Raw genomic sequence first — 15,277 nt, forward strand, 5'->3', positions numbered from 1 at the left:
GTTTATTAAATGCCTGTGTGAATCTCCAAACCATTAAATAAATAAAAAATCAATAAAAATCAGATCCTTTATTTTGTAAATGACAGACCCATTGATCACTTAGAAAAGTCTTTCTGGGTTATTGCAATCAAAGAATTTATCAAATGCCTGTGTGAAACTCCAAACCGTTAAATAAAAAAAAATCAATAAAAATCAGATCCTTTATTTTGTAAATGACAGACCCGTTGATCACTTAGAAAAGTCTTTCTGGGTTATTACAATCAAAGAATTTATTAAATGCCTGTGTGCAACTCCAAACCATTAAATAAAAAAAGTCAATAAATATTAGATCCTTTATTTTGTAAATGACAGACCCATTGATCACTTAGAAAAGTCTTTCTGGGTTATTGCAATCAAAGAATTTATCAAATGCCTGTGTGAAACTCCAAACCGTTAAATAAAAAAAAATCAATAAAAATCAGATCCTTTATTTTGTAAATGACAGACCCGTTGATCACTTAGAAAAGTCTTTCTGGGTTATTGCAATCAAAGAATTTATTAAATGCCTGTGTGCAACTCCAAACCATTAAATAAAAAAAGTCAATAAATATTAGATCCTTTATTTTGTAAATGACAAACCCCTTGATCACTTAAAAGTCTTTCTGGGTTATTGCAATCAAATAATTTATCAAATGCCTGTGTGAAACTCCAAACCATTAAATAAAAAAAGTCAATAAATATTAGATCCTTTATTTTGTAAATGACAGACCCCTTGATCACTTAGAAAAGTCTTTCTGGGTTATTGCAATCAAAGAATTTATTAAATGCCTGTGTAAAACTCCAAACCATTAAATAAAAAAAAAATCAATAAAAATCAGATCCTTTATTTTGTAAATGACAGACCCCTTGATCACTTAGAAAAGTCTTTCTGGGTTATTGCAATCAAAGAGTTTATTAAATGCCTGTGTGAATCTCCAAACCATTAAATAAAAGAAGTCAATAAATATTAGATCCTTTATTTTGTAAATGAGAGACCCCTTGATCACTTAGAAAAGTCTTTCTGGGTTATTGCAATCAAAGAATTTATTAAATGCCTGTGTAAAACTCCAAACCATTAAATAAAAAAAAATCAATAAAAGTCAGATCCTTTATTTTGTAAATGACAGACCCCTTGATCACTTAGAAAAGTCTTTCTGGGTTACTGCAATCAAAGAGTTTATTAAATGCCTGTGTGAATCTCCAAACCATTAAATAAATAAAAAATCAATAAAAATAAGATCCTTTATTTTGTAAATTTTTTAAAAAAACAAAAAAAAATTTATTTTGTAAATGACAGACCCCTTGATCACTTAGAAAAGTCTTTCTGGGTTACTGCAATCAAAGAATTTATCAAATGCCTGTGTGAAACTCCAAACCGTTAAATAAAAAAAAATCAATAAAAATCAGATCCTTTATTTTGTAAATGACAGACCCGTTGATCACTTAGAAAAGTCTTTCTGGGTTATTGCAATCAAAGAATTTATCAAATGCCTGTGTGAAACTCCAAACCGTTAAATAAAAAAAAATCAATAAAAATCAGATCCTTTATTTTGTAAATGACAGACCCGTTGATCACTTAGAAAAGTCTTTCTGGATTATTGCAATCAAAGAATTTATCAAATGCCTGTGTGAAACTCCAAACCATTAAATAAAAAAAGTCAATAAATATTAGATCCTTTATTTTGTAAATGACAAACCCCTTGATCACTTAGAAAAGTCTTTCTGGGTTATTGCAATCAAAGAATTTATCAAATGCCTGTGTGAAACTCCAAACCGTTAAATAAAAAAAAAAATCAATAAAAATCAGATCCTTTATTTTGTAAATGACAGACCCCTTGATCACTTAAAAGTCTTTCTGGGTTATTGCAATCAAAGAATTTATCAAATGCCTGTGTGAAACTCCAAACCATTAAATAAAAAAAGTCAATAAATATTTGATCCTTTATCTTGTAAATGACAGACCCCTTGATCACTTAGAAAAGTCTTTCTGGGTTATTGCAATCAAAGAATTTATCAAATGCCTGTGTGAAACTCCAAACCATTAAATAAAAAAAAATCAATAAAAATCAGATCCTTTATTTTGTAAATGACAGACCCCTTGATCACTTAGAAAAGTCTTTCTGGGTTATTGCAATCAAAGAGTTTATTAAATGCCTGTGTGAATCTCCAAACCATTAAATAAATAAAAAATCAATAAAAATCAGATCCTTTATTTTGTAAATGACAGACCCATTGATCACTTAGAAAAGTCTTTCTGGGTTATTGCAATCAAAGAATTTATCAAATGCCTGTGTGAATCTCCAAACCATTAAATAAATAAAAAATCAATAAAAATCAGATCCTTTATTTTGTAAATGACAGACCCATTGATCACTTAGAAAAGTCTTTCTGGGTTATTGCAATCAAAGAATTTATCAAATGCCTGTGTGAAACTCCAAAACATTAAATAAAAAAAGTTAATAAATATTTGATCCTTTATTTTGTAAATGACAGATCCCTTGTTCACTTAGAAAAGTCTTTCTGGGTTATTGCAATCAAAGAATTTATCAAATGCCTGTGTGAATCTCCAAACCATTAAATAAAAAAAGTCAATATATATTTGATCCTTTATTTTGTAAATGACAGATCCCTTGTTCACTTAGAAAAGTCTTTCTGGGTTATTGCAATCAAAGAATTTTTCAAATGCCTGTGTGAAACTCCAAACCGTTAAATAAAAAAAAAATCAATAAAAATCAGATCCTTTATTTTGTAAATGACAGACCCCTTGATCACTTAAAAGTCTTTCTAGGTTATTGCAATCAAAGAATTTATCAAATGCCTGTGTGAAACTCCAAAACCATTAAATAAAAAAAGTTAATAAATATTTGATCCTTTATTTTGTAAATGACAGACCCCTTGATCACTTAAAAGTCTTTCTGGGTTATTGCAATCAAAGAATTTTTCAAATGCCTGTGTGAAACTCCAAACCGTTAAATAAAAAAAAATCAATAAAAATCAGATCCTTTATTTTGTAAATGACAAACCCCTTGATCACTTAAAAGTCTTTCTGGGTTATTGCAATCAAAGAATTTATCAAATGCCTGTGTGCAACTCCAAACCATTAAATAAAAAAAGTCAATAAATATTAGATCCTTTATTTTGTAAATGACAAACCCCTTGATCACTTAAAAGTCTTTCTGGGTTATTGCAATTAGAGAATTTATCAAATGCCTGTGTGAAACTCCAAACCATTAAATAAAAAAAGTCAATAAATATTAGATCCTTTATTTTGTAAATGACAGACCCCTTGATCACTTAGAAAAGTCTTTCTGGGTTATTGCAATCAAAGAATTTATTAAATGCCTGTGTAAAACTCCAAACCATTAAATAAAAAAAAATCAATAAAAGTCAGATCCTTTATTTTGTAAATGACAGACCCCTTGATCACTTAGAAAAGTCTTTCTGGGTTACTGCAATCAAAGAGTTTATTAAATGCCTGTGTGAATCTCCAAACCATTAAATAAATAAAAAATCAATAAAAATAAGATCCTTTATTTTGTAAATTTTTTAAAAAAACAAAAAAAAATTTATTTTGTAAATGACAGACCCCTTGATCACTTAGAAAAGTCTTTCTGGGTTACTGCAATCAAAGAATTTATCAAATGCCTGTGTGAAACTCCAAACCGTTAAATAAAAAAAAATCAATAAAAATCAGATCCTTTATTTTGTAAATGACAGACCCGTTGATCACTTAGAAAAGTCTTTCTGGGTTATTGCAATCAAAGAATTTATCAAATGCCTGTGTGAAACTCCAAACCGTTAAATAAAAAAAAATCAATAAAAATCAGATCCTTTATTTTGTAAATGACAGACCCGTTGATCACTTAGAAAAGTCTTTCTGGGTTATTGCAATCAAAGAATTTATCAAATGCCTGTGTGAAACTCCAAACCATTAAATAAAAAAAGTCAATAAATATTAGATCCTTTATTTTGTAAATGACAAACCCCTTGATCACTTAGAAAAGTCTTTCTGGGTTATTGCAATCAAAGAATTTATCAAATGCCTGTGTGAAACTCCAAACCGTTAAATAAAAAAAAAATCAATAAAAATCAGATCCTTTATTTTGTAAATGACAGACCCCTTGATCACTTAAAAGTCTTTCTGGGTTATTGCAATCAAAGAATTTATCAAATGCCTGTGTGAAACTCCAAACCATTAAATAAAAAAAGTCAATAAATATTTGATCCTTTATCTTGTAAATGACAGACCCCTTGATCACTTAGAAAAGTCTTTCTGGGTTATTGCAATCAAAGAATTCATCAAATGCCTGTGTGAAACTCTAAACCATTAAATAAAAAAAAGTCAATAAATATTAGAACCTTTATTTTGTAAATGACATACCCCTTGATCACTTAGAAAAGTCTTTCTGGGTTATTGCAATCAAAGAATTTATCAAATGCCTGTGTGAATCTCCAAACCATTAAATAAAAAAAAAATCAATAAAAATCAGATCCTTTATTTTGTAAATGACAAACCCCTTGATCACTTAAAAGTCTTTCTGGGTTATTGCAATCAAAGAATTTATCAAATGCCTGTGTGCAACTCCAAACCATTAAATAAAAAAAGTCAATAAATATTAGATCCTTTATTTTGTAAATGACAAACCCCTTGATCACTTAAAAGTCTTTCTGGGTTATTGCAATCAAAGAATTTATCAAATGCCTGTGTGAAACTCCAAACCATTAAATAAAAAAAAATCAATAAAAATCATATCCTTTATTTTGTAAATGACAGACCCCTTGATCACTTAGAAAAGTCTTTCTGGGTTATTGCAATCAAAGAGTTTATTAAATGCCAGTGTGAATCTCCAAACCATTAAATAAATAAAAAATCAATAAAAATCAGATCCTTTATTTTGTAAATGACAGACCCATTGATCACTTAGAAAAGTCTTTCTGGGTTATTGCAATCAAAGAATTTATCAAATGCCTGTGTGAAACTCCAAACCGTTAAATAAAAAAAAATCAATAAAAATCAGATCCTTTATTTTGTAAATGACAGACCCGTTGATCACTTAGAAAAGTCTTTCTGGGTTATTACAATCAAAGAATTTATTAAATGCCTGTGTGCAACTCCAAACCATTAAATAAAAAAAGTCAATAAATATTAGATCCTTTATTTTGTAAATGACAGACCCATTGATCACTTAGAAAAGTCTTTCTGGGTTATTGCAATCAAAGAATTTATCAAATGCCTGTGTGAAACTCCAAACCGTTAAATAAAAAAAAATCAATAAAAATCAGATCCTTTATTTTGTAAATGACAGACCCGTTGATCACTTAGAAAAGTCTTTCTGGGTTATTGCAATCAAAGAATTTATTAAATGCCTGTGTGCAACTCCAAACCATTAAATAAAAAAAGTCAATAAATATTAGATCCTTTATTTTGTAAATGACAAACCCCTTGATCACTTAAAAGTCTTTCTGGGTTATTGCAATCAAAGAATTTATCAAATGCCTGTGTGAAACTCCAAACCATTAAATAAAAAAAGTCAATAAATATTAGATCCTTTATTTTGTAAATGACAGACCCCTTGATCACTTAGAAAAGTCTTTCTGGGTTATTGCAATCAAAGAATTTATTAAATGCCTGTGTAAAACTCCAAACCATTAAATAAAAAAAAATCAATAAAAATCAGATCCTTTATTTTGTAAATGACAGACCCCTTGATCACTTAGAAAAGTCTTTCTGGGTTATTGCAATCAAAGAGTTTATTAAATGCCTGTGTGAATCTCCAAACCATTAAATAAAAGAAGTCAATAAATATTAGATCCTTTATTTTGTAAATGACAGACCCCTTGATCACTTAGAAAAGTCTTTCTGGGTTATTGCAATCAAAGAATTTATTAAATGCCTGTGTAAAACTCCAAACCATTAAATAAAAAAAAATCAATAAAAGTCAGATCCTTTATTTTGTAAATGACAGACCCCTTGATCACTTAGAAAAGTCTTTCTGGGTTACTGCAATCAAAGAGTTTATTAAATGCCTGTGTGAATCTCCAAACCATTAAATAAATAAAAAATCAATAAAAATAAGATCCTTTATTTTGTAAATTTTTTAAAAAAACAAAAAAAAATTTATTTTGTAAATGACAGACCCCTTGATCACTTAGAAAAGTCTTTCTGGGTTACTGCAATCAAAGAATTTATCAAATGCCTGTGTGAAACTCCAAACCGTTAAATAAAAAAAAATCAATAAAAATCAGATCCTTTATTTTGTAAATGACAGACCCGTTGATCACTTAGAAAAGTCTTTCTGGGTTATTGCAATCAAAGAATTTATCAAATGCCTGTGTGAAACTCCAAACCGTTAAATAAAAAAAAATCAATAAAAATCAGATCCTTTATTTTGTAAATGACAGACCCGTTGATCACTTAGAAAAGTCTTTCTGGGTTATTGCAATCAAAGAATTTATCAAATGCCTGTGTGAAACTCCAAACCATTAAATAAAAAAAAAAGTCAATAAAAATTGATCCTTTATTTTGTAAATGATCAGACCCCTTGATCACTTAAAAGTCTTTCTGGGTTATTGCAATCAAAGAATTTATCAAATGCCTGTGTGAAACTCCAAACCATTAAATAAAAAAAGTCAATAAATATTTGATCCTTTATCTTGTAAATGACAGACCCCTTGATCACTTAGAAAAGTCTTTCTGGGTTATTGCAATCAAAGAATTTATCAAATGCCTGTGTGAAACTCCAAACCATTAAATAAAAAAAAATCAATAAAAATCAGATCCTTTATTTTGTAAATGACAGACCCCTTGATCACTTAGAAAAGTCTTTCTGGGTTATTGCAATCAAAGAGTTTATTAAATGCCTGTGTGAATCTCCAAACCATTAAATAAATAAAAAATCAATAAAAATCAGATCCTTTATTTTGTAAATGACAGACCCATTGATCACTTAGAAAAGTCTTTCTGGGTTATTGCAATCAAAGAATTTATCAAATGCCTGTGTGAATCTCCAAACCATTAAATAAATAAAAAATCAATAAAAATCAGATCCTTTATTTTGTAAATGACAGACCCATTGATCACTTAGAAAAGTCTTTCTGGGTTATTGCAATCAAAGAATTTATCAAATGCCTGTGTGAAACTCCAAAACATTAAATAAAAAAAGTTAATAAATATTTGATCCTTTATTTTGTAAATGACAGATCCCTTGTTCACTTAGAAAAGTCTTTCTGGGTTATTGCAATCAAAGAATTTATCAAATGCCTGTGTGAATCTCCAAACCATTAAATAAAGAAAAAATCAATAAAAATCAGATCCTTTATTTTGTAAATGACAAACCCCTTGATCACTTAAAAGTCTTTCTGGGTTATTGCAATCAAAGAATTTATCAAATGCCTGTGTGCAACTCCAAACCATTAAATAAAAAAGTCAATAAATATTAGATCCTTTATTTTGTAAATGACAAACCCCTTGATCACTTAAAAGTCTTTCTGGGTTATTGCAATCAAAGAATTTATCAAATGCCTGTGTGAAACTCCAAACCATTAAATAAAAAAAGTCAATAAATATTAGATCCTTTATTTTGTAAATGACAGACCCCTTGATCACTTAGAAAAGTCTTTCTGGGTTATTGCAATCAAAGAATTTATTAAATGCCTGATCCTTTATTTTGTAAATGACAGACCCCTTGATCACTTAGAAAAGTCTTTCTGGGTTATTGCAATCATTCCAAACCATAAAAAAAAAATCAATAAAAATCAGATCCTTTATTTTGTAAATGACAGACCCCTTGATCACTTAAAAGTCTTTCTGGGTTATTGCAATCAAAGAATTTATCAAATGCCTGTGTGCAACTCCAAACCATTAAATAAAAAAAGTCAATAAATATTAGATCCTTTATTTTGTAAATGACAAACCCCTTGATCACTTAAAAGTCTTTCTGGGTTATTGCAATCAAAGAATTTATCAAATGCCTGTGTGAAACTCCAAACCATTAAATAAAAAAAGTCAATAAATATTAGATCCTTTATTTTGTAAATGACAGACCCCTTGATCACTTAGAAAAGTCTTTCTGGGTTATTGCAATCAAAGAATTTATTAAATGCCTGTGTCAAAGAGTTTATTAAAAACTCCAAACCATTAAATCAAAAAAAAATCAATAAAAATCAGATCCTTTATTTTGTAAATGACAGACCCCTTGATCACTTAAAAGTCTTTCTGGGTTATTGCAATCAAAGAATTTATCAAATGCCTGTGTGCAACTCCAAACCATTAAATAAAAAAAGTCAATAAATATTAGATCCTTTATTTTGTAAATGACAAACCCCTTGATCACTTAAAAGTCTTTCTGGGTTATTGCAATCAAAGAATTTATCAAATGCCTGTGTGAAACTCCAAACCATTAAATAAAAAAAGTCAATAAATATTAGATCCTTTATTTTGTAAATGACAGACCCCTTGATCACTTAGAAAAGTCTTTCTGGGTTATTGCAATCAAAGAATTTATTAAATGCCTGTGTAAAACTCCAAACCATTAAATAAAAAAAAATCAATAAAAATCAGATCCTTTATTTTGTAAATGACAGACCCCTTGATCACTTAGAAAAGTCTTTCTGGGTTATTGCAATCAAAGAGTTTATTAAATGCCTGTGTGAATCTCCAAACCATTAAATAAATAAAAAATCAATAAAAATCAGATCCTTTATTTTGTAAATGACAGACCCATTGATCACTTAGAAAAGTCTTTCTGGGTTATTGCAATCAAAGAATTTATCAAATGCCTGTGTGAAACTCAAACCGTTAAATAAAAAAAAATCAATAAAAATCAGATCCTTTATTTTGTAAATGACAGACCCGTTGATCACTTAGAAAAGTCTTTCTGGGTTATTGCAATCAAAGAATTTATTAAATGCCTGTGTGCAACTCCAAACCATTAAATAAAAAAAGTCAATAAATATTAGATCCTTTATTTTGTAAATGACAAACCCCTTGATCACTTAAAAGTCTTTCTGGGTTATTGCAATCAAAGAATTTATCAAATGCCTGTGTGAAACTACAAACCATTAAATAAAAAAAAAGTCAATAAATATCAGATCCTTTATTTTGTAAATGACAGACCCCTTGATCACTTAGAAAAGTCTTTCTGGGTTATTGCAATCAAAGAATTTTTCAAATGCCTGTGTGAAACTCCAAACCGTTAAATAAAAAAAAATCAATAAAAATCAGATCCTTTATTTTGTAAATGACAGACCCCTTGATCACTTAAAAGTCTTTCTAGGTTATTGCAATCAAAGAATTTTTCAAATGCCTGTGTGAAACTCCAAACCGTTAAATAAAAAAAATCAGATTCTTTATTTTGTAAATGACAGACCCCTTGATCACTTAAAAGTCTTTCTGGGTTATTGCAATCAAAGAATTTATCAAATGCCTGTGTGAATCTCCAAACCATTAAATAAAGAAAAAATCAATAAAAATCAGATCCTTTATTTTGTAAATGACAAACCCCTTGATCACTTAAAAGTCTTTCTGGGTTATTGCAATCAAAGAATTTATCAAATGCCTGTGTGAAACTCCAAACCATTAAATAAAAAAAGTCAATAAATATTAGATCCTTTATTTTGTAAATGACAGACCCCTTGATCACTTAGAAAAGTCTTTCTGGGTTATTGCAATCAAAGAATTTATTAAATGCCTGTGTATGAAACTCCAAACCATTAAATAAAAAAAAAATCAATAAAAATCAGATCCTTTATTTTGTAAATGACAGACCCCTTGATCACTTAAAAGTCTTTCTGGGTTATTGCAATCAAAGAATTTATCAAATGCCTGTGTGCAACTCCAAACCATTAAATAAAAAAAGTCAATAAATATTAGATCCTTTATTTTATAAATGACAGCCCCCTTGATCACTTAGAAAAGTCTTTCTGGGTTATTGCAATCAAAGAATTTATCAAATGCCTGTGTGAAACTCCAAACCGTTAAATAAAAAAAAATCAATAAAAATCAGATCCTTTATTTTGTAAATGACAGACCCGTTGATCACTTAGAAAAGTCTTTCTGGGTTATTGCAATCAAAGAATTTATTAAATGCCTGTGTGCAACTCCAAACCATTAAATAAAAAAAGTCAATAAATATTAGATCCTTTATTTTGTAAATGACAAACCCCTTGATCACTTAAAAGTCTTTCTGGGTTATTGCAATCAAAGAATTTATCAAATGCCTGTGTGAAACTCCAAACCATTAAATAAAAAAGGTCAATAAATATTAGATCCTTTATTTTGTAAATGACAGACCCCTTGATCACTTAGAAAAGTCTTTCTGGGTTATTGCAATCAAAGAATTTATTAAATGCCTGTGTAAAACTCCAAACCATTAAATAAAAAAAATCAATAAAAATCAGATCCTTTATTTTGTAAATGACAGACCCCTTGATCACTTAGAAAAGTCTTTCTGGGTTATTGCAATCAAAGAGTTTATTAAATGCCTGTGTGAATCTCCAAACCATTAAATAAATAAAAAATCAATAAAAATCAGATCCTTTATTTTGTAAATGACAGACCCATTGATCACTTAGAAAAGTCTTTCTGGGTTATTGCAATCAAAGAATTTATCAAATGCCTGTGTGAAACTACAAACCATTAAATAAAAAAAGTCAATATATATTTGATCCTTTATTTTGTAAATGACAGATCCCTTGTTCACTTAGAAAAGTCTTTCTGGGTTATTGCAATCAAAGAATTTTTCAAATGCCTGTGTGAAACTCCAAACCATTAAATAAAAAAAAAATCAATAAAAATCAGATCCTTTATTTTGTAAATGACAGACCCCTTGATCACTTAAAAGTCTTTCTAGGTTATTGCAATCAAAGAATTTATCAAATGCCTGTGTGAAACTCCAAAACATTAAATAAAAAAAGTTAATAAATATTTGATCCTTTATTTTGTAAATGACAGACCCCTTGATCACTTAAAAGTCTTTCTGGGTTATTGCAATCAAAGAATTTATCAAATGCCTGTGTGAATCTCCAAACCATTAAATAAAGAAAAAATCAATAAAAATCAGATCCTTTATTTTGTAAATGACAAACCCCTTGATCACTTAAAAGTCTTTCTGGGTTATTGCAATCAAAGAATTTATCAAATGCCTGTGTGAATCTCCAAACCATTAAATAAAGAAAAAATCAATAAAAATCAGATCCTTTATTTTGTAAATGACAGACCCCTTGATCACTTAAAAGTCTTTCTGGGTTATTGCAATCAAAGAATTTATCAAATGCCTGTGTGAATCTCCAAACCATTAAATAAAGAAAAAATCAATAAAAATCAGATCCTTTATTTTGTAAATGACAAACCCCTTGATCACTTAAAAGTCTTTCTGGGTTATTGCAATCAAAGAATTTATCAAATGCCTGTGTGCAACTCCAAACCATTAAATAAAAAAGTCAATAAATATTAGATCCTTTATTTTGTAAATGACAGACCCCTTGATCACTTAGAAAAGTCTTTCTGGGTTATTGCAATCAAAGAATTTATTAAATGCCTGTGTAAAACTCCAAACCATTAAATAAAAAAAAATCAATAAAAATCAGATCCTTTATTTTGTAAATGACAGACCCCTTGATCACTTAAAAGTCTTTCTGGGTTATTGCAATCAAAGAATTTATCAAATGCCTGTGTGCAACTCCAAACCATTAAATAAAAAAAGTCAATAAATATTAGATCCTTTATTTTGTAAATGACAGACCCCTTGATCACTTAGAAAAGTCTTTCTGGGTTATTGCAATCAAAGAGTTTATTAAATGCCTGTGTGAATCTCCAAACCATTAAATAAATAAAAAAAGTCAATAAATATTAGATCCTTTATTTTGTAAATGACAAACCCCTTGATCACTTAAAAGTCTTTCTGGGTTATTGCAATCAAAGAATTTATCAAATGCCTGTGTGAAACTCCAAACCATTAAATAAATAAAAAAAGTCAATAAATATTAGATCCTTTATTTTGTAAATGACAAACCCCTTGATCACTTAAAAGTCTTTCTGGGTTATTGCAATCAAAGAATTTATCAAATGCCTGTGTGAAACTCCAAACCATTAAATAAAAAAAGTCAATAAATATTAGATCCTTTATTTTGTAAATGACAGACCCCTTGATCACTTAGAAAAGTCTTTCTGGGTTATTGCAATCAAAGAATTTATTAAATGCCTGTGTAAAACTCCAAACCATTAAATAAAAAAAAAATCAATAAAAATCAGATCCTTTATTTTGTAAATGACAGACCCCTTGATCACTTAGAAAAGTCTTTCTGGGTTATTGCAATCAAAGAGTTTATTAAATGCCTGTGTGAATCTCCAAACCATTAAATAAATAAAAAATCAATAAAAATCAGATCCTTTATTTTGTAAATGACAGACCCATTGATCACTTAGAAAAGTCTTTCTGGGTTATTGCAATCAAAGAATTTATCAAATGCCTGTGTGAAACTACAAACCATTAAATAAAAAAAGTCAATATATATTAGATCCTTTATTTTGTAAATGACAGACCCCTTGATCACTTAGAAAAGTCTTTCTGGGTTATTGCAATCAAAGAATTTATTAAATGCCTGTGTAAAACTCCAAACCATTAAATAAAAAAAAATCAATAAAAATCAGATCCTTTATTTTGTAAATGACAGACCCCTTGATCACTTAAAAGTCTTTCTGGGTTATTGCAATCAAAGAATTTATCAAATGCCTGTGTGCAACTCCAAACCATTAAATAAAAAAAGTCAATAAATATTAGATCCTTTATTTTGTAAATGACAGACCCCTTGATCACTTAGAAAAGTCTTTCTGGGTTATTGCAATCAAAGAGTTTATTAAATGCCTGTGTGAATCTCCAAACCATTAAATAAATAAAAAAAGTCAATAAATATTAGATCCTTTATTTTGTAAATGACAAACCCCTTGATCACTTAAAAGTCTTTCTGGGTTATTGCAATCAAAGAATTTATCAAATGCCTGTGTGAAACTCCAAACCATTAAATAAAAAAGGTCAATAAATATTAGATCCTTTATTTTGTAAATGACAGACCCCTTGATCACTTAGAAAAGTCTTTCTGGGTTATTGCAATCAAAGAATTTATTAAATGCCTGTGTAAAACTCCAAACCATTAAATAAAAAAAAATCAATAAAAATCAGATCCTTTATTTTGTAAATGACAGACCCCTTGATCACTTAGAAAAGTCTTTCTGGGTTATTGCAATCAAAGAGTTTATTAAATGCCTGTGTGAATCTCCAAACCATTAAATAAATAAAAAATCAATAAAAATCAGATCCTTTATTTTGTAAATGACAGACCCCTTGATCACTTAGAAAAGTCTTTCTGGGTTATTGCAATCAAAGAGTTTATTAAATGCCTGTGTGAATCTCCAAACCATTAAATAAATAAAAAATCAATAAAAATCAGATCCTTTATTTTGTAAATGACAGACCCATTGATCACTTAGAAAAGTCTTTCTGGGTTATTGCAATCAAAGAATTTATCAAATGCCTGTGTGAAACTACAAACCATTAAATAAAAAAAGTCAATATATATTTGATCCTTTATTTTGTAAATGACAGATCCCTTGTTCACTTAGAAAAGTCTTTCTGGGTTATTGCAATCAAAGAATTTATCAAATGCCTGTGTGAAACTCCAAAACATTAAATAAAAAAAGTTAATAAATATTTGATCCTTTATTTTGTAAATGACAGACCCCTTGATCACTTAAAAGTCTTTCTGGGTTATTGCAATCAAAGAATTTATCAAATGCCTGTGTGAATCTCCAAACCATTAAATAAAGAAAAAATCAATAAAAATCAGATCCTTTATTTTGTAAATGACAAACCCCTTGATCACTTAAAAGTCTTTCTGGGTTATTGCAATCAAAGAATTTATCAAATGCCTGTGTGAATCTCCAAACCATTAAATAAAGAAAAAATCAATAAAAATCAGATCCTTTATTTTGTAAATGACAGACCCCTTGATCACTTAAAAGTCTTTCTGGGTTATTGCAATCAAAGAATTTATCAAATGCCTGTGTGAATCTCCAAACCATTAAATAAAGAAAAAATCAATAAAAATCAGATCCTTTATTTTGTAAATGACAAACCCCTTGATCACTTAAAAGTCTTTCTGGGTTATTGCAATCAAAGAATTTATCAAATGCCTGTGTGCAACTCCAAACCATTAAATAAAAAAGTCAATAAATATTAGATCCTTTATTTTGTAAATGACAGACCCCTTGATCACTTAGAAAAGTCTTTCTGGGTTATTGCAATCAAAGAATTTATTAAATGCCTGTGTAAAACTCCAAACCATTAAATAAAAAAAAATCAATAAAAATCAGATCCTTTATTTTGTAAATGACAGACCCCTTGATCACTTAAAAGTCTTTCTGGGTTATTGCAATCAAAGAATTTATCAAATGCCTGTGTGCAACTCCAAACCATTAAATAAAAAAAGTCAATAAATATTAGATCCTTTATTTTGTAAATGACAGACCCCTTGATCACTTAGAAAAGTCTTTCTGGGTTATTGCAATCAAAGAGTTTATTAAATGCCTGTGTGAATCTCCAAACCATTAAATAAATAAAAAACGTCAATAAATATTAGATCCTTTATTTTGTAAATGACAAACCCCTTGATCACTTAAAAGTCTTTCTGGGTTATTGCAATCAAAGAATTTATCAAATGCCTGTGTGAAACTCCAAACCATTAAATAAATAAAAAAAGTCAATAAATATTAGATCCTTTATTTTGTAAATGACAAACCCCTTGATCACTTAAAAGTCTTTCTGGGTTATTGCAATCAAAGAATTTATCAAATGCCTGTGTGAAACTCCAAACCATTAAATAAAAAAAGTCAATAAATATTAGATCCTTTATTTTGTAAATGACAAACACCTTGATCACTTAAAAGTCTTTCTAGGTTATTGCAATCAAAGAATTTATTAAATGCCTGTGTAAAACTCCAAACCATTAAATAAAAAAAATCAATAAAAATCAGATCCTTTATTTTGTAAATGACAGACCCCTTGATCACTTAGAAAAGTCTTTCTGGGTTATTGCAATCAAAGAATTTATTAAATGCCTGTGTAAAACTCCAAACCATTAAATAAAAAAAAATCAATAAAAATCAGATCCTTTATTTTGTAAATGACAGACCCCTTGATCACTTAGAAAAGTCTTTCTGGGTTATTGCAATCAAAGAGTTTATTAAATGCCTGTGTGAATCTCC

This window comes from Phlebotomus papatasi, unplaced genomic scaffold (assembly GCF_024763615.1).
Source record: "Phlebotomus papatasi isolate M1 unplaced genomic scaffold, Ppap_2.1 HiC_scaffold_33, whole genome shotgun sequence".
Lineage (NCBI taxonomy): Eukaryota > Metazoa > Arthropoda > Insecta > Diptera > Psychodidae > Phlebotomus > Phlebotomus papatasi.